Consider the following 24,006-nt stretch of genomic DNA (forward strand, 5'->3'; position numbering starts at 1 on the left):
TATCTATCTATCTATCTATCTATCTATCTATCTATCTATCTATCTATCTATCTTTTACCAAGTCTCTGAGCCAAGGTCCAAGTTACTTATGTATCCTGAGCCTTCCTTGAGAAATGTTAGCTTGGAAGTATATTTATTATGTGGTTTCCCGTCTATATTATTTCCCTTTAAATTTGTACTGTTTTTCCTTATAAATAATTTTACCAACTTATAGAAGATACAGGAATTATTTATGCTTTTATTTTAGAGACCTAATTGACTTTATTAAACAATTCATGAATCAGGCAGCATCCCAGCTGGCAGAGGGGCGCTACCAAGGAATTGTTTTTAAGTCACTCAAGATCTTATCATTTGAACGTATCTATTATTTTTGTTTTGGTGTATTTACTTCGAGTCACATTTTGTTAACCTATAGCACTTTCAATTTTGCTCAGCAAACATTTTCTGAGTGCTGACTATGTGCCGGTCAGGATGTTACATACTGGGATGCAAAGATGAAGACAAAGTAATGGCCTTCAGACAGCTCCCAGTCTGGCAAATTATGTCAGCATGTAAATAAGTAATGCAATACAATGTGACAAGTGTGTGGAGATCTAGAGCCCGCCATAAACCGATAACCCTTAAGTCAGGACCTAAAAGATGATGAAGAGTTCTGTTGGTAACCATTGGAAAGAAAGGCATTTCACACTGTCACAGTTTGATGGCTTGAGTGGAGCAGTTACAGGGAATGAGGCCAGAAAAGTAGAGAGGCAGGGACCAGGATTGAAGGGCATTACCTGCCAGGAAAAGGAATTTGGATATTCATTCTAGAGACAATTGCAAAACCAGAAAGAGTTCTAAGTGGAAGAGTAACATGATCAGATTTGCATTTCAGAAGTCATTTTGGTAGCACCAGAAAGGACTATTTGGAAGAAGGGCTGCCATTAAGACAGATAAGCCATCCAGGAGGCCATGGCAATGGTGGCAAGAGACAGTCTGAACTGTGTCAAAATGGTAAAAGTGAAGAGTCAAGGGACAAAACTGAGCAATGTTTAGAGAGAATCAACATGACTCAGTGACTATACAACAGGAACCATACAACAGGGGGCCAGGTGGGAGCGAGGTAGGAAAACTGAATCTTAAGTGATTTCAAAGTTTCTAGTTTAGGCTGCTGGAATGACAACATTGCCATTAACTGAGAAAGGAAACATCAGTTAAAAAGAGTAGAAACAGGATTATGGGGGAAGGGTAGAGACTAGTGAGAAGATGAGAATTATCTGAGACATCATCCAATTTGAAGTGCTAATGGGGCTCAGAGAGACATCCTTTGTGGCACTTGCATATACAGAGTTGGTAGAGATTTGGAGAAAGAAATTTGGGAGCATTCCATAAACAGCTGGTAATTAAAACTTGCTAAGCCTTTGTTAGGGCTGATTTAATGTGTGCTGGAGGGAGGAGGGGAGGAGGCAGTAAAAACCTGATGGAAATGGATGGAATGGTTAATGAGGCACAAGGAAACAGAACCAGCACAGACTGGAGCCAAGATTTGGCTGTAACTACAAAGACATACAAAGCCACAGGAGAGACTTCTTTAATTCAAGATGAGAGAGGCTAGAGTATATTTTTAGTTCACAGAACAAGCACTTAGAGAGCAGACAAGGATGAGAGAAAGGAGAGAGGAATTAATCAGTGGAGTAAGAACACAAGGGGGAAAAGGGATGGGATCAAGAGACAGATGCAGAAATCACCCTGGAACTGGGGAGGAAATGGTTCTCGTAAGAGGATAGAGATGAAAGAGAAAATGGATAGTGACAGAATAATATTACAAGTGTGGGGTGGAGGTTTAAGGACCTTCAGATACATTAGCTTCTTGATGCTCAGGAGATGATGTCACCTGCTGGTCATGGACAGGGTGGGCAAGGTTCTCAGAAGAATCATAGAGAGTGGGGCACCTGGGTGGCTCAGTCGTTAAGCGTCTGCCTTCAGCTCAAGTCATGATCCCAGGGTCCTGGGATCGAGCCCCACATTGGGCTATCTGCTCGGTGGGAAGCCTGCTTCTCCCTCTCCCACTCCCCCTGCTTGTGTTCCCTCTCTCACTGTCTCTCTCTCTCTCTGTCAAATAAATAAATAAAATCTTTAGAAAAAAAAAAAAAGAATCATAGAGTGTGAGTGGAGCTGCCACAGGAAGGGAAGAAAGCACCCCCCAATGGCAAGGGAAAGATCGCCCAGCACCATCCAGGCATCATTGTGAATTTACAATAGTAGTGAATTGATTTATGATTTGCTTCTAGCCATACTTGGCCAACTGAGTAAAGAGGCAGAGAATCCATATGTAAGCACTGATTCAGAGTTGGGAACTATTTTTAATTTTTGGTAAGACAACCTTTAATGATAAAAGCTAGTTTGCAGGATGGCCGAAAATTTAGGGAGTGCTAAACAATGTGAGGCCTCCCCCTTCACTTCAAGGAGTGCAGCAGAATGTGCGCTCTCCATAGGCAGGCAGAGTTTAGAAACAAGGAGTGCAAGCTGTCCCTGCAAGCAGGCAAATCTGAAAAAGGATCTAGAAGAAGTTAAGCATGCTTAGATCTTCTTCCAAAATTCATCATCTAGGTAAGTCATTCCTTGTCTCCTAAAAGGAATACATGCAGGAACAGAAGCCAGGAATTTTATTCTAGTGGAGGTCTGGCCACAGGGAGGAAGAAGAGGAGAGAAAGTGTCCCTTGTGCCTTAACAGAAGCTGGAGAAAAACAGGGGATAGAAACTGAATGTGCTAGTGAGAGTGATTCTAGTGACTGTCCAGCCTAGAATAGGAAGGAAGCATGGACAAGAGAGGCTGATGGACATAAAGAAGAAAACGGCAAAGGGTGATGATATATAAGAACAGGTTTGATAGGAGTGAGGTAGATTTGGTGGAAAAGAAGGAGTTTGATAGTCCAATTTTTCTCAGCAAGTAAAGGAGCTCAGAACTTCAGAAAGCAAGCAGTTCTGATGACGGAAACAGGAGGGTGAAGTGGGCATGGCTGCAGGTCACACTGCAGTTGAAAACATCAAGAAACTAAGAGGTGAGGTACTGGATAGGCTGACTACATGGACACTCAGATAACTCCCAATATTGGCAAGACTCAGTGTAGAGAAGAAGACAGTTAGTCAAATACCAGAGTCCTTAAAGAATGTGAGGCAATGAACTACCCTAGGTAAGTAGATGACACTAGGTAAGTAGATGACAGACACTAGCTGCTGGGATGACCCTAGCAACAAGTACGGGCATAGGTAACATAAATGTTGGATAAGCCTGGAGAAGACTTTGTTTCTAGTCTGCAAAAAAAAAAATGCCTTAGTAACAGCAGGAGAGCATTAGGAGAATGCATTCATTGCCTCTCTCCCCTGTTATCACTGGACCAAAAAGAATGAGCAACTTTAACTCAGGGCCTACGAATGTGAAACCTCCACTCTTCCATACTGTCTTCTTGAGTGTCCAGGATAAAACAGAATGATAGAGGAGTGGTAAAGGACCATGGATATCTTTCCAAGTCATGTTCCCTTACAGTATACCAGGTCATGTTCCTATATAGTACATCCACTCTAAGGAAGTCTCGATAGCCGGAGAAGAAGACCTACAATACAAAAACCTGTTTAATTTGCACAAACCAAGAGTTTCCTAATGATGTGATTAAAAGAGTTGCCCAAAGGTTATTAGTGAGTTAGTAATACAATCCAGGTCCTTCTGAATATGAATCCAGGGGTCTTTCCAAGCATCCGGCTGTGTTTTACCTGTGTTCCTTGGAGTCAGGTGCTGATAAGATACCTCAGAAGCCACCAGATGAGATAAAGAGGAGCCTGGGTAGGTGGGGCTCCAGGTATACCCTACCATTTTACTCAAAACAGCTTTGCTTTTATCTGTTTTATATATCGGTGTTCCATTTAAAGTTTGAAATTTTTTAATGTTCTAAAATAGTCTACTAGGCATATGCATGTTTAAAATGGAAAATCATATTTTGATATAGCTAGTTGGGTGATTTTGTTTGGATCAAAAGCTCTAACCACCCAAACAAATTACAGGCTCCTTAAAGGTCAGAATTTTGTCTTAAACTTCTTTGAATCTACTGCCTCCTACCAAGGGGCTTTACACAAAATAGATGACCAGAAAAAATATTTACGAATGACAAGTTTGATGCCTAGACACTTTATTACTTAGTGGCCTTTTCCCAAATGTCTCCATTAATAAACAAAAGACACAGGGAAAAGTCTTGTAGTAAAAAAGGATCTTCATTTCCTCTAAAGTGTGAGTGTAAAGTGGGGCCCTTGAGAACAAAGCAAGTCTTGTTTATCAGCCAATGTGTTCCAACACCTGAGCAAGACAGGAAGCATGAGATGGGAACCATGGTTGGAAGGTCAGAGCTCAGCCCCTTCGGTGGCCCAGAAACTAGACCCCATGAATATAAACAGAGAAAAATTAGTTCAGAGTGGCTAAGGAATTTCTCCTTTATTTTTACAAGAATCCGTACCACATGGTAGAAGGGAATGAGATAGACATAGATATAAAACCTGTTCCATGACTTAATAACTATGTGATTTTGGTTAAGTTCCTTAAACTGCCCCATCTTCAGTTTATTCATCTGTAAAATGGGGTGAACACTACATGCCTCACAGAGATGCTGAAGATTAAACAAGGTAATGTGTTTAACATGCATTGCACTATATGGTATCTCTACATAGTGCATGTAGTTATTTCTCAATAAGCAGTAACATTATGTAAGAAACAGCACAAGGTATAGTAGGAAAGGTTGGTTTTCGGTGCCAGGGAGGATGGGAGGGACACACTGAATCTAATCTCTATCTTTGGCTCTACCACACCGATGAGTCAGTTAACATTTCTGGGTCCCCTATTCTTTATATGTATAGTAAGTTGATGACACCTAATTCCTTCACCAAGTGATGGCTCCCTGAGAAGGATTAGAGATCTGGGATCTTTTCTTTCATTTTTTTCATCTTTCCACAACAATGCAATGCCCATAAACCCAAAACCCATGTAGTCTGGGTTGTAAATCATGCAGCATTTAAAAAAGCAATTGCTAAACCTAATTTCCAGCTTTATTTTCTTCTTTCAAAATTACCCATTATTTCATATTTTCCAGCACCACATCATCCCTGAGAGCCTCATATTCTTCCCTGCTCCCTGCCTTCTTGCCTCCTCCATCATATCTCCCTCTGTCCTCTCAACCCAGCACATCCTCTACTGCACACAGTCCCCCAGGTGGACAGTGTGTCCTTTGAATTTCCTCAAAGTTGGAAAGGAAGAAGCCGAGTGGTACTGTCTAAGGCTTTTCTGTTCTTGTCACATGGGGTATTGGAAAGGCTGTTTACCCCTACATGGAAATGATCCTTTCTTCTTCTTTTTTTTTTAAGATTTTTTATTTTTATTTATTCATGAGGGACACAGAGAGAGAGAGAGGCAGAGGGAGAAGCAGGCTCCCAAGGAGCAGGGAGCCCGATGCGGGACTTGATCCCAGGACCCTGGGATCATGACCTGAGCTGAAGGGACACTTAACCATCTGAGCCACCCAGGCACCCCGGAAATGATTCTGTACTATCACCAAGAGATGATATTATCTTGTCTTCTCTTGTCTATGAATTTGTAATTTTGTGACTGTGTGAACTCAAAGCATAACAACACTTAGCTTACGAGCTCACACTCTGCTCCCTAAACATATACCATGGCATGGGCTGAGAAACAGGCATGTTTTTACTAATTCTTCCACTTATTAGGTTTTGTTTTGTTTTGTTTTTTGTAATTTGCAGAGACACTGTTTGTGTTAGGGACAGCTCTGGCATTGCTGAAGAGTTCATTCTAGGGCAGTGGTTCTCAAACTTTGATTCACTTTTATCTTTAGAGGAACCATATGCCAAATCAAATCAAAATCTCTGGAGGTAAGATTCAAGCATCAAAACCAAAAAAAAAAAAACCAAAACAAACCAAAAAAAACATCTCATGTGATTACACTGCACATCCAAGTTTAAGGAACAGTGTTCTAGGGCAGTGCTTCTCAAACTTGAACTATGTAAGAATCCCCTAAAGAGGCTTGAAAAATTCTAATTCCCAGTCCCTATACTAATTATATCATAATTTATGGGCCCAAAGAGTCAGTATCTTTTAAAACATTCTGTGTGATTCTATGTGGCCCATTTAAGATGTACTATTCTGTCAAGAGAATGACAAACCACAGACTGGGAGAAAATATTTGTAAAGCATATATCTAATAAAGGACAACTACCCAAAATACACAAAGAACTCATAACTCAACAGTAAGAAATTGAACAACCCAATTAAAAATTGGACAAAAATCTGAACAGACACCCCAACAGATGGCAAATAAGCATATGAAAAGATGTTCAACATCACATGTCAATACATCTCAGTTCCAACCAGAGAGAATTTTCAATCCAGCTCTGAAACCAGCAATTATTTAAACTGTATGGAACTAGAGAAAGAGGAGGAAGGTGAGAAGGCAGAAAACAAGGAGGAAAAACATCCTATAAAGACTTTGGTTGAAGTGTAGATGCACCACCCTTAAAGGATCAAGTGGCCAATACCCTTCCAGGAAAAGAGGATCCAGCAATTCTCAAAACACAACTCCTCACACCTGTATCACATCCAGATTCCTGGGCCCCACCTAGACTTGCTGAATCTGAATCAATAAACATGAGGTAGAGAAATGAGAATTACTTTAACAAGCATGCCAGAAGATTTACATGCCCAAAATATGTCTGTAAAATACTGATTTAGGGGAAAGCGAATTCTAGTCTCATAATGCCAAGTCATATAGCTCTCTTTTCAACTACCTGGAAAAGTCAAGCTTAAGTCTCTGATGGCAGAATGAGAACAAAGCTCCAGCTGCCCTGAATGGAATTTGACACACAATGTCCTTCCCAGGACTGAAGGATAAGGATTCCTATCATTCAGACGTTTTACTGAATTGCACCCAGATGAGACCCAATCATCTTCCAGTAAGAGATGCCATGAAAAACAGGAATTTGGGGCGGCTGGGTGGCTCAGTGGGTTAAGCGTCTGCCTTTGGCACAGGTCGTGATCCCAGGGTCCTGGGATCGGATCCCACATCGGGCTCCCCGCTGAGCAGAGAGCCTACTTCTCCCTCACTTCCCTGCTGCTGTTCTCTCTCCCTATCTCTGTCTCTCCCTCTCCAATAAATAAATAAAATCCTTAAAAAAACAAAACAAAACAGGAATTTGTTCTATCTCCTGCAATGAAGTCTTTGAAGATGTTGCTGATTTAGAAAATGTATTCTCTTCATAAGACACTCAGGAGACATTTCTTTCTTATGTTGTAAATAGTGGTCCATCTTCTGAACAATTAGATATATATATTTTTTTATCTGTGGAGGAACTGAATTGCTTAAGTAATCAGAATTCCCTCTGTACATTGACCAGTAGAACATTTACAGTTTAGTCTGAGGCTTATGCCCATCAAACACCTAGGATTTAATAATGTGTATTTCTGAGTTAATTTCAGTCCTAACTCTTTTTATGATCTTTCTCCTTTTTCCCCCTTGCCTTTTTCACCTACTGCCAATTTGTTATCTTCCTATCTTTTATGTATCCTTATAAGCCACTTTAAAACACTTTTTTGGAACAAAGCATGTTCTAGGCAAATAGATGGGTAGACAGAAAGATATAATCCTTACAGACCTCATTTTCCTCAGTTATAAATGAGGGATTCAGACCAGGTGATCATTAATGTATCTTCCAGGTCTAAAGCCCAAAATTCTTACATAAGTTTTGGTACAACAATGAAATCTTCTTTTAAACATACCATATTTCTAATGTGTTCTTGCAACATTTTGCTAACCAAGAGCTTAGTCAGAAAAGTGAAAGGATATCAATTTCAGAAAGGATTTTATATCTACATAATGTAATTGCTTTTCATTCCATCTGATTTTAGAATAGTGCTTTATGACTCTATGAAACCAACTGAAAAACAGAAAAACTACAGTGTCAATAAAAAAAATCTTAATTTTAATCAACTTTGCTTATTCCACCATCTTCCCCCCATTTTTTAAATCTTGTTGTTCCATCTTTTCCTTCTACCAGTAGGTATAGACATGAAATTTTTATTTAGAGGCAACAGCTACAAAGTTTTGATTTTCAGACTATAACAACATCATACATCATGAATGTATTCACATTAAATTATATGCTTACAAATAGTTAAAATGATACATATTATGTATATTTCACCACAATTTTTTAAAAAAACAAACATTAGCCATATCAATCACAAGAGGTTGCTACCTTTAAACCTTACCCTGTGCATTAATATCTTTGTATCATTCTTTTCTAATTTACATGTTTGAATATTTTATATATTCAAAAAACTATAAAATGGCAGTGTTAATTTGTAAATTCTAATCTCCTTTCAATAATGTTGCTATTTAAAGAAACATAAACAGCAGTTCACAGAATACAGCTGCCACAGAATTACCAGGGAGATACTGTTTTCTCCTAAATAATTTAGACACTTTTTAAATTTATTATCATTAACTTATTTGAATAACATTCGAGAGTGTTTCCTAGGATATACTTTCACTCCAAAATACTTCAGTGAGACTTCCATAAATCATCATCCCTGCCTAAATAACACACTAGGTCTATTTTCAGCCCCTCTGTCCAAACATTAAGATCTTATTCACATTCCCTAAACAAAAGTCTCCTTTGCTTTACCTCAAAAAAAAAAAAAGTGTAAAGTCATATATGTAGAGATATAAATGTAGCTAGACAGAGACACAGACATAGACATGAAGATAACTGTTACTGCCAGATTGAAAATCTGCATTTAGCAAGCATGGGAAGCATGGAAAACTCAAAAAGGTGAGAGACAGTAGGAGAGAATTTAACCTGATCTTTATCAATACCTTTGATGTTTTGCAAGGTGTTTGAAATAGAAAATCTCATTGAATTCTTGTCCTCCAGTCTCAAACCAATAACATACCACCAGCATTTGAGACAGACTTGCACATCTCTTTCCCCTATCCTCCTTCTACCTACTTTAATACCTTAGCCCTAGTTCTAAACTGTTGGTTCTGTGGTGTCACTTCAGGCCCCACATTTGACCTCTTCAGATATGATATTTGGACCTTTCCTATAACAGAGAAAAAGCAGCACAATGCAGCCTCACCACCTGCTTCCTGCTGACCCCGAAAAGGCTGAATGAACGTACAGTTCCACCCACTATGCCTTCTCTGAGGCAGGCTTTTTTTTTTTTAAGATTTATTTATTTATTTATTTATTTATTTATTTATTTATTTATTTATTTATTTGAGAGAGCAAGCACAAGCGGAGGGAAGGGCAGAAAGAGAGGGAGAGAAATCCTCAAGCAGACTCCCCACTGAGTGGGGAGCCTGAGGCAGGGCTTGATTCCAGGACCCTGAGATCATGACCTGAGCTGAAATCAAGAGTTGGTCCGGTCACTTAACCGATTGAGCCACCCAGGAGCCCCAAGGCAGGCTTATTTTTTCACGTGTGTCTGTTGATGGAAAGTACCACTCTGACCAAACAACAACCTACCCTAAAGGCAAAAGGAGAACTGGCCCTTTTCTGTACTTGCAACAAACCCTAGCTTGATGGAATATTTTGGAAAACCATAGAACTAGAAGTAGCAGCCACTGGTCTCCCAATCCACATCACAGTAAATTCAAGAATCCTGTGGAGTTTTATAGACTTGACCTTGGTCCCGCCCAAAATGGTCCCATGTAAGTGCATTAAGTGGACAGAGGCTCCTTCTTAGGAGTCAGCCACACAAGAAAGCCTCTGTACACATTACTGATTCTTCCCTTGGCCTTCTGTCTCTCATGGTTGGACCCCCTTATGCTACCACTGATCAAACAGTCCCACCCTTCATTTTATACTTGGGTTCTCTCACTAGCCCAGATTTGAGATGTAAAGAATGTGAGCCTTTTTAATACTCCCGACCTACACTTCGAATAAATTTAACTGGCTGTGAAACCTTACTTTATCAAGTTATCACTGTTGGAGACTTCATTTCATATAACTCATGGTTACTTATAAGACTTTATATTAAAGCAAACACCCAAAACAGGAAAAAGAAAGAGCAACAAACAGACTTTAAATATATAGACTAAAGCCTATAAGAATAGCTTCTTTCAAAGTCCTTCTGAAGTCTTATATTGAAATAATCATTAATACAAGTTAATTCACTAGCATAATGACAATTAAAAGTTGTTACAAATAAGAAAAATGAGCAAGTCACATTGTTACAAATATTTTTGTTGCCCTTTTAAAGATTTGTGAAATATAAGGTTGAACACAGTAATTTAGTGTCTTTTAAACTGTCACCTAAATATCATGTTCCTTTTAAAATTACAACCTCTCTTAGTCCTAATGAGTCATAAATCCATTACTGTTAAACTCATGACTGATTCTAGGCTAAAGAGCACCCAATAGTTGGCTTACATTTTATTATGCCCCGTTAAATTGCTTTTGCTATGTTCTCTCAAATTTTTTAAAGTGTGTTTTTCATTTAATATGCAGTAATTTTATATAGTTAGAAAAGCAGCAATTTTTTAAATGAAAACCTTAAGTTTTATTTCAGGATGCACAAGCTTCATCTTAATCATCTTTATTAGACTGGTGCTTAGCATAGAGCCTGGCATATTACTGGCATCTAATAAATGCTGATTGAATTAAGAAAAAATGTTTTTCACACAATCAATTCCTGCATATATCTATGCTAAAGTTGTGCTATGATCATGACACTATTCTCTAGGCCTGCCTGTGCAAGACTTGAAACTTCTAAGAGGGCTGTTTAGTTTTGCTTTTTTGCTTTCTTCTGGCTTGTTTTCCTCTTAGTGTGTTTAAGAAGACATATTTCTTTAATCGTAAGGTTATATGGATTATAAAGGACACATCAATTTAATAATAGCTTTTCAGGTGAAAAAAGAAAAAAAAGGAACTACCCAAGTGAATGTATACATCGATTTTATGATGTATCCCAATCTTACAAATGTGAAAACACAAAAACTTGGTGTCTTGGAACCCAGTAGATAGAGCATAATGGTGGTGACTTGTCATGTTATTATGACCTGTCTTTGTTCTGTTTTCCAGCCCATCAAATGAACTTATGATGGAAGGTATACTCATGATGCTGTTTGGGAGAAGTCTAGGGGCAGTACAGAGAAAGTGTGGTGGGTTTTTCTACTCACGATACTGTTTGGAGGAAGTCTATGGGCAGTATTAGATCAAAGGCTATATCTTCCTATAGCCTTTTGTTCAGTGGCTATTGTACCATGGATTCCTAACAAATATGAAATAGCAAGCATCTCATGTAACAAGGGAAAGGGTCATACTTTTCACCAAGCATAAGTACCAAGAGTACCTTGAAAGAGAATTTTGAAATGTGTATATGGAAATTTATGTAATGGAAGTGTTTTCATCTAATTATGAGAGGAATTAAAGTCTAAATTGCTCAGATTTCTCCCTTCTTATAACCCAGTCTAAATGACTCTATTTTGAAAACTTGAAGTTCAAACAATTATCAGGTTTATAAAGGCAGGTAAAAATAGACTGGGAGAATAATAAGGAATGGAGAGATGAAAAAAAGAAGAGAGAATCAAAGGTAAAATATAGGTTAAAAAAGTTCTTGGGAGTTCTAGGACATTCTAATCCAAATCGCCAATTGTTACTTATCCAACATAAAATGCCTGCCCTGCATTTATTTCTGGAATTGTAAATGGCCTGAAATAAACATCCTAACAAGGCGCATGAAACAAAGCATAAAAATGCTGTCAGTGAGTCTCCTAAACAAGATGCTTTATTATGCCCAGATGATTTTTAATTCAACTCTTAGAGCATGCTTCTGAGTTGTTTTTCCCTAATAAGAGTTTTCATATATCCAGGAAATGCAAGCTAATTTTAATTTCCATCTAAGCAAATCAAAGAGGAAGATAAGCATGATCCTCCAAATAAAATAATATGATGTATCCCAAATTCTCATCTAAATGATAGAAGGCTGCTACTATTTTTATTTGTGAATGTGAATAAGCAAAAGTTGATTATACAACAGTTGGAAAGAAAGGATTTTTTAAAAATTTCCATCATCTATTTACTTAATGTCATTATCTATATTACATTTAGAATGATTTTGTTAGTAGAATTCATAGCAAATATAATTCTCAAATGCTTATCTTCTCTAAATAGAAAGCAACTATGTTTGAATAATGATCATAGTCCCATTGGCACAATTCCTAATTTTTTATTCCAATTAATGATTATTGGAATACAAAGGTGATGGTTTTTTATAAACAGAGCTCTGATTTAGTAATGAAAATAAACAGTATATCAATGTAGAAATTACATATTCATTCTAGTATAAACCATCAGAATACCATTTAATTCATTCCCCAGGTTTCTATGTAAATGATGCAAAATAAATTATAGTTGATGATGTTCTTAAACATATCTAGTGGAGATTCTACTTTTTTTTTTAAAGATCTTATTTATTTATTTGACAAAGAGAGAGACAGCAAGAGAGGGAACACAAGCAGGGGGAGTGGGAAAGGGAGAAGCAGGCTTCCTGCGGAGCAGGGAGCCCAATGCAGGGCTGGATCCCAGGACCCTGGGATCATGACCTGAGCTGAAGGGAGACACTTAATGACTGAGCCACCCAGGCACCCCAGATTCTACTTTCTTGAACAATAATTAGTTCTAGTGACAAATTTCTAAGAATTCTTAAAGAAAATAATCTACCCCTGGCTAATCTAAATCCCTTCTGAAATGTTAATCCTATTTTTTCCTCTAGTGTCAAGAAGAGCCCAACTGGTAAAACTCTTTAAAAATGCATTTATTGGGACACCTGGGTGGCTCAGTCGTTAAGCGTCTGCCTTCGGCTCAGGTCATGATCCCAGGGTCCTGGGATCGAGTCCCACATGGGGCTCCTTGCTCAGTGAGGAGCCTGCTTCTCCCTCTCCCTCTGCTGCTCCCCCTGCTTATGCTCTCTCTCTCTGACAAAAAAATAAAAATCTTAAAAAAAAAATGCATTTATCTTCTTCAATATGCACCAAACAAGAGTGTGATATGAGTCAGGAAAGTAGCTTTTTTTTTTTTTTTTTTTGTCTTAGCTTCTAAGTTATCTAAGGATAAGGTGTGTCATTACATCTCCATAACCCTGGGTGAGACTATAGGTATGTAGATGTGCATATTTGTATACAATGCTTACATCCTGAGTTAGTTGTTTTGTTATTGTTGTTGTTGTTGTTTTTCATGGATACTTCACTTGAAAAAATCCTTTTCTGAGTGCCTTGAGTATAGCTGTTGGGTACATTGGAAAAGAGCTACAAAACATTACTCACAGTTATTGTCCCCCAAATAAGTAAAACAAGAGTTGGGAGGATTTAGAGTGTATCACTCTCAGAGTTTCTCCTCCACCAGAATTATTCTTAGAGAGTAAAAAAAAAAAAAAAAAAAAAAAAAGATTACATCTATAACTGGAAAAAGTTTGGTCATGAGGGTTTTTTTTTTTTTATCCCAAGGAATTGAAGAATATATTACAACTACTTTGAAATCAGTAAGGTGGATTATTACCTAAGGTTAAACAAACAAACAAACAAACATCCAGAATTGAGCCTTGAAGGAAAAGCTACCTGGGATTTGAAGCCAATTTAGGATTCACAGAGGATAGAGAAGAAAATAAAGCTTTTAATGTGTATAGTAAAAACAAAAGAGGAGAGAAAGAATGACATATATCACATGAGAAAGAACACCTGTATATATCAGAAACTCTGTTTTGACTCAACAGGTTGCTCTACAATACTTCAAAGTTTTGGAATTTATTTAATACTTAAGTTTTAGCAATTTTAAGAAAGTTGGTATTTTTTTAAGTAATGTCTACAGCCAAGGTGGGGCTCAAACTCCTGACTCCAAGATCAAGAGTCACATGTTCTTCCAACTGAGCCAGCCAGGCACCCCTGTATATTTTTAATTGTAAGAATTTGTGGTTAATTTTTCTAAAAATTTTCTCCAGTGAGAATGAGCAACTAAAATACCCTGCCACCATCATGACACTGAATGTGTACTACAGCAATAGCTCCAGTGAAGAGAAATCTCACCACTAGAATATAGAAACCACAAGATAACTTATAACTGAGAAATGCCACTTCAGAACTGTAATAAATTTTAGGATTCTGTTTTCTATTTTTGTAAAAAATGTCATTGGAATTTTGATATGAATTACACTGAATCTGTAGGTTGTATTTGCCAATCCATGAACACAATTTCTTTGTGTCTTTTTAGATTTCTTTCATCTATGTTTTATAAATTTCAGTATACAAGTCTTTCACCTTCTTTGATAAGTTTATTCCTAAGTATTTTATTCTTTTTGGTACTATTGTAAATGGGATTGTCTCTTAATTTCCTTTTCAAATGGTTCATTGTCAGTGTATAGAAACACAACTGATTTTTGTGTTGGGCTTGTATCCTGCAATTTTAATAAATTTATTTATTAGTTCTAACAATTTTTTGTGCAGTTTTAGGGTTTTCAATATATACAATCTAAAATTCATATGGGAACCACAAAGAACCCCAAATAGTCAAAACAATCTTGAGAAATAAAAATAAAGCTGGAAGCATTACACTTTCTGATTTTAAAATATTTGAAAAGCTACAGTAATTAGAACAGTCTAGTGCTGGCATAAAGATAGACATGTAAGTCACTGGCACAGAATAGAAAAATAAACCAAACATGTATTGTCAACTGACCTTCAACAGGGTACCAAGAATACATAATAAGGAAAGGACAGTCTCTCAAACAAATGATGTGGGGAAAACAGTATATCCACATGCAAAAGAAAAGAAGGACATACTCCTTCCCTTCTAGAGTCTTTGACTGGCCTAATAATTAAATTGATATAAGACAGATTAATGGTAAAAAAATAAATTTAATTTCATATGTATATGAGCTCATAAAAATATGACTCAAAGAAATGACCAAAGCAAACAGCTTTCATACCTTTTAGACAAAGAAATAATGAATTTTTGAAAAATTGACAAAACAGAGAAGTTTGAGCTTGGGATAGTAAATTAGCGAAGAAGCAACAAGGTTTGTTTATAAAGCCTTCACAGGCTATATAATTCCTTACCTTTGGTAATAAAGATGTCTTTATTAAATTCCTTATCTTTGGTAATAAAGATGTCTTTCTTTCCTCTGGTACAAGGAGGGTACCTTCCAGATGGGAAATGTATTTCCTGCATTCAGGAGGACAAAGAAAGACCAGTAAATTTTTCTTGCACCAGCTGTTTCTTGAGTAACTTTAATTAAAAATAATCAAAATGCCAGGGGTGCCTGGGTGGCAGAGTCAGTTTAGCATCCAACTCTTGGTTTTGGCTCAGGTCATGATCTCAGGGTCCTGGGATCAAGCCCTACATCAGGCTCCATGCTCAGTGCAGAGTCTGCTTGAGATTCTCTCTCCCTCTCCTTCTGCCCCTCCTGCTTGTGCTCTCTCTCTCTCTCAAATAAATAAATAAATCTTTTAAAAAAATAATCAACATGTCAAAGTGGAATATTTTTGGGTAGCTTGCCCTGAACCCCATTACACTGTAGGCAAAAATCAACTCAATATGGATTAAAGGCTTAAATGTAAGACCTGAAACTGTAAAACACCTAGAATAAAACATAGGGGAAAAGCTTCAAGACATTGGCCTTAACAATGATTTCTTGAATATGACACTAAAAACACAGGCAAAAAAATCAAAAACAGACAAATGGGGCTACATCAAATTACAGCATTTCTGTACAGCAAATGAAACAATCAACAGAATAAAAAGGCAACCTACAGAATGGGAGAAAATATTTCCAAACCATATATCTGATAAGGGGTGAGTATCCAAATATACAAGGAACTCATATAACTCAATAGCAAACAAACAGAAATAACTAGATGAAAAAAAAAATGGGCAAAGGACCTGAATAGACATTTCTCCAAAGAAGACATACACAAGATTAACAGGTATATGAAAAAATGTTCAACATCACTAATTAGGAGGGAAATGCAAATCAAAACCATAATCAGGTATCACCTCACATCTGTTAGAATGGTTACTATAAAAATAAAAAAAAAAAAGGATAGCAAGCGTTGGCAAAGATGTGAAGAAATTTGAACCCTTGTACCCTATTGGTGGAAATTTAAAAAGGTTTTTCCACTATGGACGTTCCTCAGAAAATTTTAAATAAAGCTATCATATGATTTAGCAATAATAATTTAAAAGAACTGCAATATAGATCCTGAAGAGATATTCGCACTCCCATTCAATGCAACATCATTCACAATAGCCAAGATGTAGAAACAAGCTAAATGTCCAATGACAAATGACTGGTGAAAGAAAATGTGGTATGTACACAGAATGGAATATTGATTGGCCTTTAAAAAAATGGAAATGTTACCCATATGCAATTAAATAAATGAACCTGAGGACACTATGTTAAGTAAAATAAGCCAGTCACAAAAGGACAAATATTGCATGATTCCATTTATATGAGAAATCTAATAGTCAAACTCACAGTAGCAGAGAGTAGAATGGTGGTTTCCAGGGTGCTGGGGAAGGGGGCAGTGGGAGTTGCTGTTCAGCAAGCATAAAGTTTCAGTTATGCAAGATGAATAAGTTCTAGAGATGTGTACAACACTGTGCCTGTAGTTAACAATACAGTATTGTACACTTTAAAACTTTTTTAAGAGGGCAGATCTCATGCCAAGTGTTCTTACCACACACACCCACACAGAACTGTAATAAAACCCATTTACAGCAAACCTAATTATTATAAGAAGATATATATATGTGCACATGTGTGTATACATATACATGTGTTATATGTAGAGCTAGAGTTCTGAATGTGTTTCTTTTATGTTTTCTAGAAATGAAAATTGAGTAGTACTTTTTGAAAATCACAACAGACTCAAGCACTGACTTTTGACATATGATTGGTAGCTCTTTATAAACATTTCTAAGAGAACTTATAAAAGGAACAGACATTCAGAACTATATTTCTACACACAACACAAGTATATACACATAAACATATATGGAAAGATATATATGTATACACAACATACACACATATATATAAATATACATATATATGCTTGCACATATATAAATGCATACATATAAATGCATATATATAAATGTACATACCACAGGTCAAATCAAAGCTAAATGAAATAAATATCACATCATAATATGACATTATAAATGACATAAATATCCCCTTCACCATGCTCTATCCTACTAAAAGGGGCATTTTTTTCAAGTTTTTATTTTAATTTCAGTTAGTTAGCTTACGGTGTTATATTAGTTTCAGGTGTACAACATAGTAATTTAACACTTCCATGCATCACCCTGTGCTCATCACAACAAGCATATATGTATGTGTGTATATATAGGGACATATATATACATATATATATGAATATATATATGAATTAGTGTTTTTGTATTCTTTGGGTAAATACCCAGTAGTGCAATTGCTGGATCATAGGGTAGTTCTATTTTTAACTTTTGAAGAACCTCCGTACTGTTTTCCCACAGTGGCTGCACCAGTTTGCATTCCTACCAACAGTGCACAAGTATTCCTTTTTCTCCACATCCTTGCCAACACCTGTTGTTTCTTGTGTTGTTGATTTTAGCCATTCTGACAGGTGTGAGGTGATATCTCATTGTAGTTTTGATTTGCTTTTCCCTGATGATAAGTGATGATGAGCATCTTTTCATGTCTGTTGGCCTTCTGTATGTCTTCTTTGGAGAAATGCCTGCTTATGTCTTCTGTCCATTTTTTAATTGGATTATTTGCTTTTTGCGTATTGAGCTGTATACATTTTTTATATATTTTGGATACTAACCCTTTATCAGATATATCATTTGCAAATATCTCCTCCTATTCCATCAGCTGCCTTTTTGTTTTGTTGATTGTTTCCTTTGCTGTGCAGAAGCTTTTTATTTTGACATAATCCCAATAGTTTATTTTTGTTTTTGTTTCCCTTGCCTCAGGGGAAATACGTAGAAAGAAGTTGCTATGGCTACAATTGATGTCAAAGAAGCTACTGCCTGTGTTCTCCTCTAGGATTTTTATGGTTTCAGGTCTCACATGTAGGTCTTTAATCCATTTTGAATTTATTTTTGTGTATGTGTGGCATAAGGAAGTCGTCAAGTTTCTTTCTTTTGCATGTTGCTGTCCAGTTTTCCCAACACCTTTTGTTGAAGAAAGTGTCTTTTTCCCATTGGATATTCTTTGCTGCTTTGCCCAAGATTAATTGACCATATAATTGTGGGTTTATTTCTGGATTTTCTATTCTGTTCTATTGATTTATGTGTCTACTTTTGTGCCAGTACCATCCTGTTTTGATTACTACAGCTTTGTAATATGACTTGAAGTCCAGAATTATGATGCCTTCAGCTTTGTTTTTCTTTTTCAAGATTGCTTTGGCTATTCAGGGTCTTTTGTGGTTTCATACAGATTTTAGAATTATTTGTTCTAGTTGTGTGAAAAAATGCTGTTGTATTTTGATAAGGATTGCATTAAATGTGTAGATTGCTTTGGTTTGTGTAGGCATTTTAACAATATTTGTTCTTCCAATCCATGAGAATGGATTGTCTTTCCATTTCTTTGTGTTGTCTTTAGTTTCTTTCATTAGTGTTATAGTTTTCAGAGTACAGGTCTTTCATCTCCTTGGGAGGTTTATTCCTAGGTATCTTATTATTTTTGGTACAATTGTAAATGCAATTGTTTTCTTAATTTCTCTTCCTCCTGCTTCATTATGAGTGTATAGAAATGCAACAGAGTTCTGTACATAGATTTTGTATCTCACACTTCCTTGAATTCATTTGTCAGTTTTAGCAGTTTTTTGGTGGAGTCTTTCAGGTTTTCTATATATAGTATCATGTGATCTGCAAATAGTGAAAGTTTTACTTCTTCCTTACCAATCTGGATACCCTTTCTTTCTTTTTCTTGTCTAATTGCTATGGCTAGGACTTCCAGTACTATGTTGAATACAAGTGGTGAGTGGACATATTCATCTTGTTCCTGACCTTACAGGAAAAGCTCTCAGTTTTTTCCCCATTAAGGATGATGTTAGCTGTGGGCTTTTCATATACGGCCTTTATTATGTTGAGGATGTTCCCTCTAAAGTTACTTCGTTGAGAGTTTTTATCATGAATGGATGCTGTTCTTTGTCAAATGCTTTTTCTGCAACCATTGAAAGGATCATATGGTTCTTATCCTTTCTCTTATTGATGTGATTTATCTTGTTGACTGATTTGCAAATACTGAACCACCCTAGCAATCCAGGGATAAATCCCACTTGATCATGGTGAATGACTTTTTAATGTATTGTTGAATTCAGTCTGCTAGTATTTTGTTGAGAGTTTTTGCCTCTATGTTCATCAGAGATATTGGTCTGTAGTTCACTTTTTTAATGGTGTCTTTGTCTGGTTTTGGTATCTGGGTAATGCTGGCCTCATAGAATGAATTTGGAAGTTTTCCTTCTTCTTCTCTTTCTTGGAATTAACTCTTCTTAAATGTTTGGTAGAATTCACCTGTGAAGCCATCAGGTCCCAAACTGTTGTTCGTTGGGAGTTTTTTTATTACTGATTCAATTTCTTTGCTGCTTATTGGTCTGCTCAAATTTTTTATTTCTTCCTGTTTCAGTTTGGTAGTTTAAGTGTTTCTTGGAATTTATCCATTTCTTCTGGGTTGTCCAAATTGTTGGCATATACCTTTTCATAATATTCTGTTATAGTTGTTTGTATTTCTGTGGTGTTGGTTGTTATTTATCCTCTCTCATTTGTGATTTTATTTATTTGAGTCCTTTTTCTTTCTTGATAAGTCTGGCTAGAGTTTGTCAACTTAATTAATTTTTTCAAGAAGCAGTTCCTGGCTTCATTGATTTATTCTATGTTTTTTTTAGTTCCTGTATCATTTATTTCTGCTCTAATCTTTGTTATTTCTGTCCTGCTGGCTTTAGGTTTTGTTGTTGTTCTTTTTCTAGCTCCTTTAGGTGTAAAGTTAGGTTCTTTATTTGAGATTTTTCTTGCTTCTTGAGGTAGGCCTAGATTGCTATAAACTTTCCTCATAGAACCATTTTTGCTGTATCCCGGAGGTTTTGGACAATTGTATTTTCAATTTCACTTATTTCCAGTACTTTTATTTCTTCATTTATTTCCTAGTTGACCCATTCATTGTACAGTACCATGTTATTTAACTTCCATGTATTTGCATTCTTTCCAGATTTTTTCTTGTGGTTGACTTCTAGTTTCATAGGTGTTGTGGTCAAAAAATATGCATGGTAAGAGTCAGCTGACTTTTAAAGCTCCAGACTCCAAGTCCTACTAGTTTTACAAACTCATGGAATTCAGTCTCTCTGGTTTTTAGAGCCAAACATTATGGGGATTAGTCTTCCTCATGTGAGGCCCCTGGTAGGAGGGCCCATTTCTCTGCCCTCTCCCCACACCCTGCTCCCTCCCTCCTGCGAGCAACCTCCCTACACCTTCCTGATCTTCCTAAACTTTCAGATGCAGCTTCTTCTCTATATTTAGTTGTGGAGTTTGTTCTGTCAGGCTTCCGATCAAATTGCTCTTCAGTTTATTGATTTCGATGTGGATGATATCTAGTTGTAAACACGAGGTGGGGTGAGCTCAGGGTCTTCCTATTGCACCATCTTCCCAAGCTCCCTTCTAATAGAGGCATTTTTTAAACATTCACAAAAGCATAACAAAAAGTAGTGTGAATAACTTTTCTTTATGACACAATTAAAATGACATTCTTTTTAGTCATAAATTTTGGCTGACATTGAATTTTATGTTTATGCATCTAAGCTCCCAATCCTTATGTTTTTATAATCTATTTCTATATCTAATTCTGCTATAAAACTCTGTTTTCTCTTGGTATAGGAATTTACATTTTTTTAATGTTTGTAGTCTTAACTTAGTCTTTCAGGCCACAAATTTATGCATTCATTTCACTTACTTTTGAATATATTCTGCCTAATTTTGTCAAAAATCCCAAGAACATCTTGGAGAAAAAGTAGACCATTTACAAAATGAGAACACATGCATATATTTGTCTTGAGGTCATAAAATAATCTAAGCATAAACCATAAAGATGCTGCTGATCAATTTTTAAATCTTTCATTTACCCACACAATTTATTTAAGAGCTTCATGGTATCATTACACATGATATAGATGAAAATTCCCTAGATAAGAATTTATGAAGTTTGTTAAGAATGATAGTAGAGCTTTCTTCTGATAAGACCAGCCACATCAAAACTTTGATAGGTTTTTGTGGGTAAAATACTTTGAAATTTCTCATGTGTTCTGAAGGCAGGACACTGAGCTATAGACTAATTGTTAAACAGCTCATTTGTCATATACTTGAATATCATAATAAGGACAGACCTGGGAAATCACACATACCATGTGCCACCTTTGAAATATTGTTATTCACTCTTTATTTTAACCATTTCCTAAAAAAAAAACTATTAAAGGAAACCATATGGTGTATACCAACTGGTTAAGTATTACTGTAAGCATATTCCCCAGTAGGCATGTCTTCCCTGGGGTCCTGGGCTAAAGTAGACAGAAATGTTAGGTCTGGTGGTATGATGAAGTCTAAGAGGTGCTAGCTGTGTGCATATCAAGCACTTACACATTTCACAATCTCCAGCCCACTACACATAAGAGATGAAGGTGGGGAGGGAACTGTGCTAAAGACTGCAATCACAGGGGCACCTGGGTGGCTCAGTCAGTTAAGTATCCACCTTTGGCTCAGGTCATGATCCCAGGGTCCTGGGATCGAGCCCCACATCAGGCTCCTTGCTCAGTGGAGAGCTTGCTTCTCTCTCTCTCCCTCTGCTGCTCCCCCCGCTTGTGCTTTCTCTCTCTGTCAGATTTTTTTTTTAATCTTAAAAAAAAAAAAAAAAAGATTGCAATCACAATCTCTGTCCCAGTTCAGAAATGTATCTCCTCTGGGACCCCATCTAATGATCTAAGTGTCTTCTTGTGAAACTTAGAAATCTTATGATAGGCTACATGCTCCAGTTAGCACTGAAAAAGTTCCCCAGTGGTTTTTGGAATCTCCAAAATCTTGGCACAAACATGATAGCTTAGATTCAAATATTTCTCCCCAACATTCAGCCAACACCAAGACTGTTTAAATTCCAAAACACTCAGCTTGATCCATATAAATCTAATTCAACCACAAAAGGAGACTATGCATTGCTCTGGCATAAAGGAGAATGGAAGATTACATAAAGCATCAACAATGCATCACAAAGGCACAGTCTCCCAAAAGGGAAAAGAGAAGGAAAGTTGGGCTTTCAAATCTCTGTCTAGTATAATCATCACATTTCATTTCCCAAACACACTGGACCTCCAACATTTTAGTCCATTAGCATAGCAAGAAGGGTTCCATTCTTCAGCCAGCCACTCACCAGTCCATCCATATCCCCACACTCAAAAGGCCTTTCATTCACACATGCACATACCATACCCATATATTCCTATATCTCCTCCAGTAACTCATTCTCTTCTCTCTGCCCCGGTTATACCATACCAACTTTCAAAACCATTCAGAAGGCCACCAAGAAACCAAAATGCTCCAGTTAATGGTAACAAACTTGAAAGAGAACATTATTATTCTGTTAGAAGTCAGACTTAAAAGAATCCTGATCTTGGTTCTCCTTCTAATTTAGACAATGCTCTTACCATTTGTTTCCTTTTTTTAAATGTGCATTCAAATAGGGATGTGTGGTAGAGATGGCTAGCTCTCTACCTCTTTCATTGTTGCCCTACTTCACTCAGGGCAGTAATGCACCAGCTAAATGACAGTGTTCCCAGATTCCTTAACATTCAATATCGTGAAGGGATTTAGTGCTCAACACTGAAAGAGGATTGCTATGTGGAATTCCATGGAGGTTTCTTAAAGGGCTCTGACTGAGCTGCTAATTGCTCCCCTTTTGTCCTCCTCCTTTCTTTTGAGTTGCTTAGAACACAAACATGATGACTGGAATACCTGCAGCCATCTTAAACCATGAAGTGACAGTGGAAGCCATATTCCGAGACAGTGGAGCCAAAACACAGAAGTGTCTGGCTCCCCAGTGACAGAGGAATGGCCACCCCAGCCAGGGACATCATACCTCCAGACATCTTTCACTGGAGAAAGAAACAAACCTCTATTTTGTTTAAACCTCTTTTGCTTTGGATTTTCTGTTATATGTAACTGAACTTAATCCTATCTGAAACAACGTTACATTTTCTTCTGACTTAATTATATTAAGCCCCTAAGTGCTGCTTATTGACATAACTATTGTCCAGAAAAATCATATTCACTATAGAAATATAAAATTATTCAATAAAAGATTGAGTAGTACTTCTGCAAAATCGTAACAGACTCAAGCACTGACTTTAGACACATTATAAACATTTCTAAGAGACATTACAAAAGACATTCAGTACTCTAGCTCCACACATAACATTGTTTAAATGAGGCCCAAAGCAGACCTCTGATCAAATATGAGGTTAATTCACTTCTTAATACATTGTCAGCATCTTTCTCAACATTTTAGTACATTTTCTATCCATTTTAATAGTTACCTTTTTAAATTTTAACCTCTCTATTCTTTATCTATATTTTCTTTTTAGATGCCATTTTTGCTAAAATTCTGAAATGAGGTATGAGTCACACAGACCTAACTCTGTTAACTCAACTATGCCAAAAGCAGGAACACACTGCTTACATACAAATTAGTTTTCCTGAGTTAAGGCCCTGAGCCTTGTTCAGTAACATTCTTCTCTCTGGAAGATGCACACTGAGATGTCCCTCTGTAAAATACATGTGATCAAAGACTGGGACCTGGACAGAAAGCAGAAGGCCAGAGAAAGGAAATGTTTTGTTGAGAAATGCTTTGACAATTAGGATTGAATATTATTAATGTTTCACAGAAGCACTTCTTGT

At 36.8% G+C, this 24,006-nt stretch overlaps 1 pseudogene; it reads left to right on the forward strand.

The window, feature by feature from the left end:
* The first annotated feature begins 2,995 nt into the window (after nucleotides 1–2,995).
* LOC118007521 overlaps nucleotides 2,996–24,006 on the forward strand; it is a 30,083-nt pseudogene continuing 9,072 nt past the window's right edge.

Source organism: Mirounga leonina, unplaced genomic scaffold (assembly GCF_011800145.1).
Source record: "Mirounga leonina isolate KUSES-001 unplaced genomic scaffold, KU_Mleo_1.0 Mir_125, whole genome shotgun sequence".
Lineage (NCBI taxonomy): Eukaryota > Metazoa > Chordata > Mammalia > Carnivora > Phocidae > Mirounga > Mirounga leonina.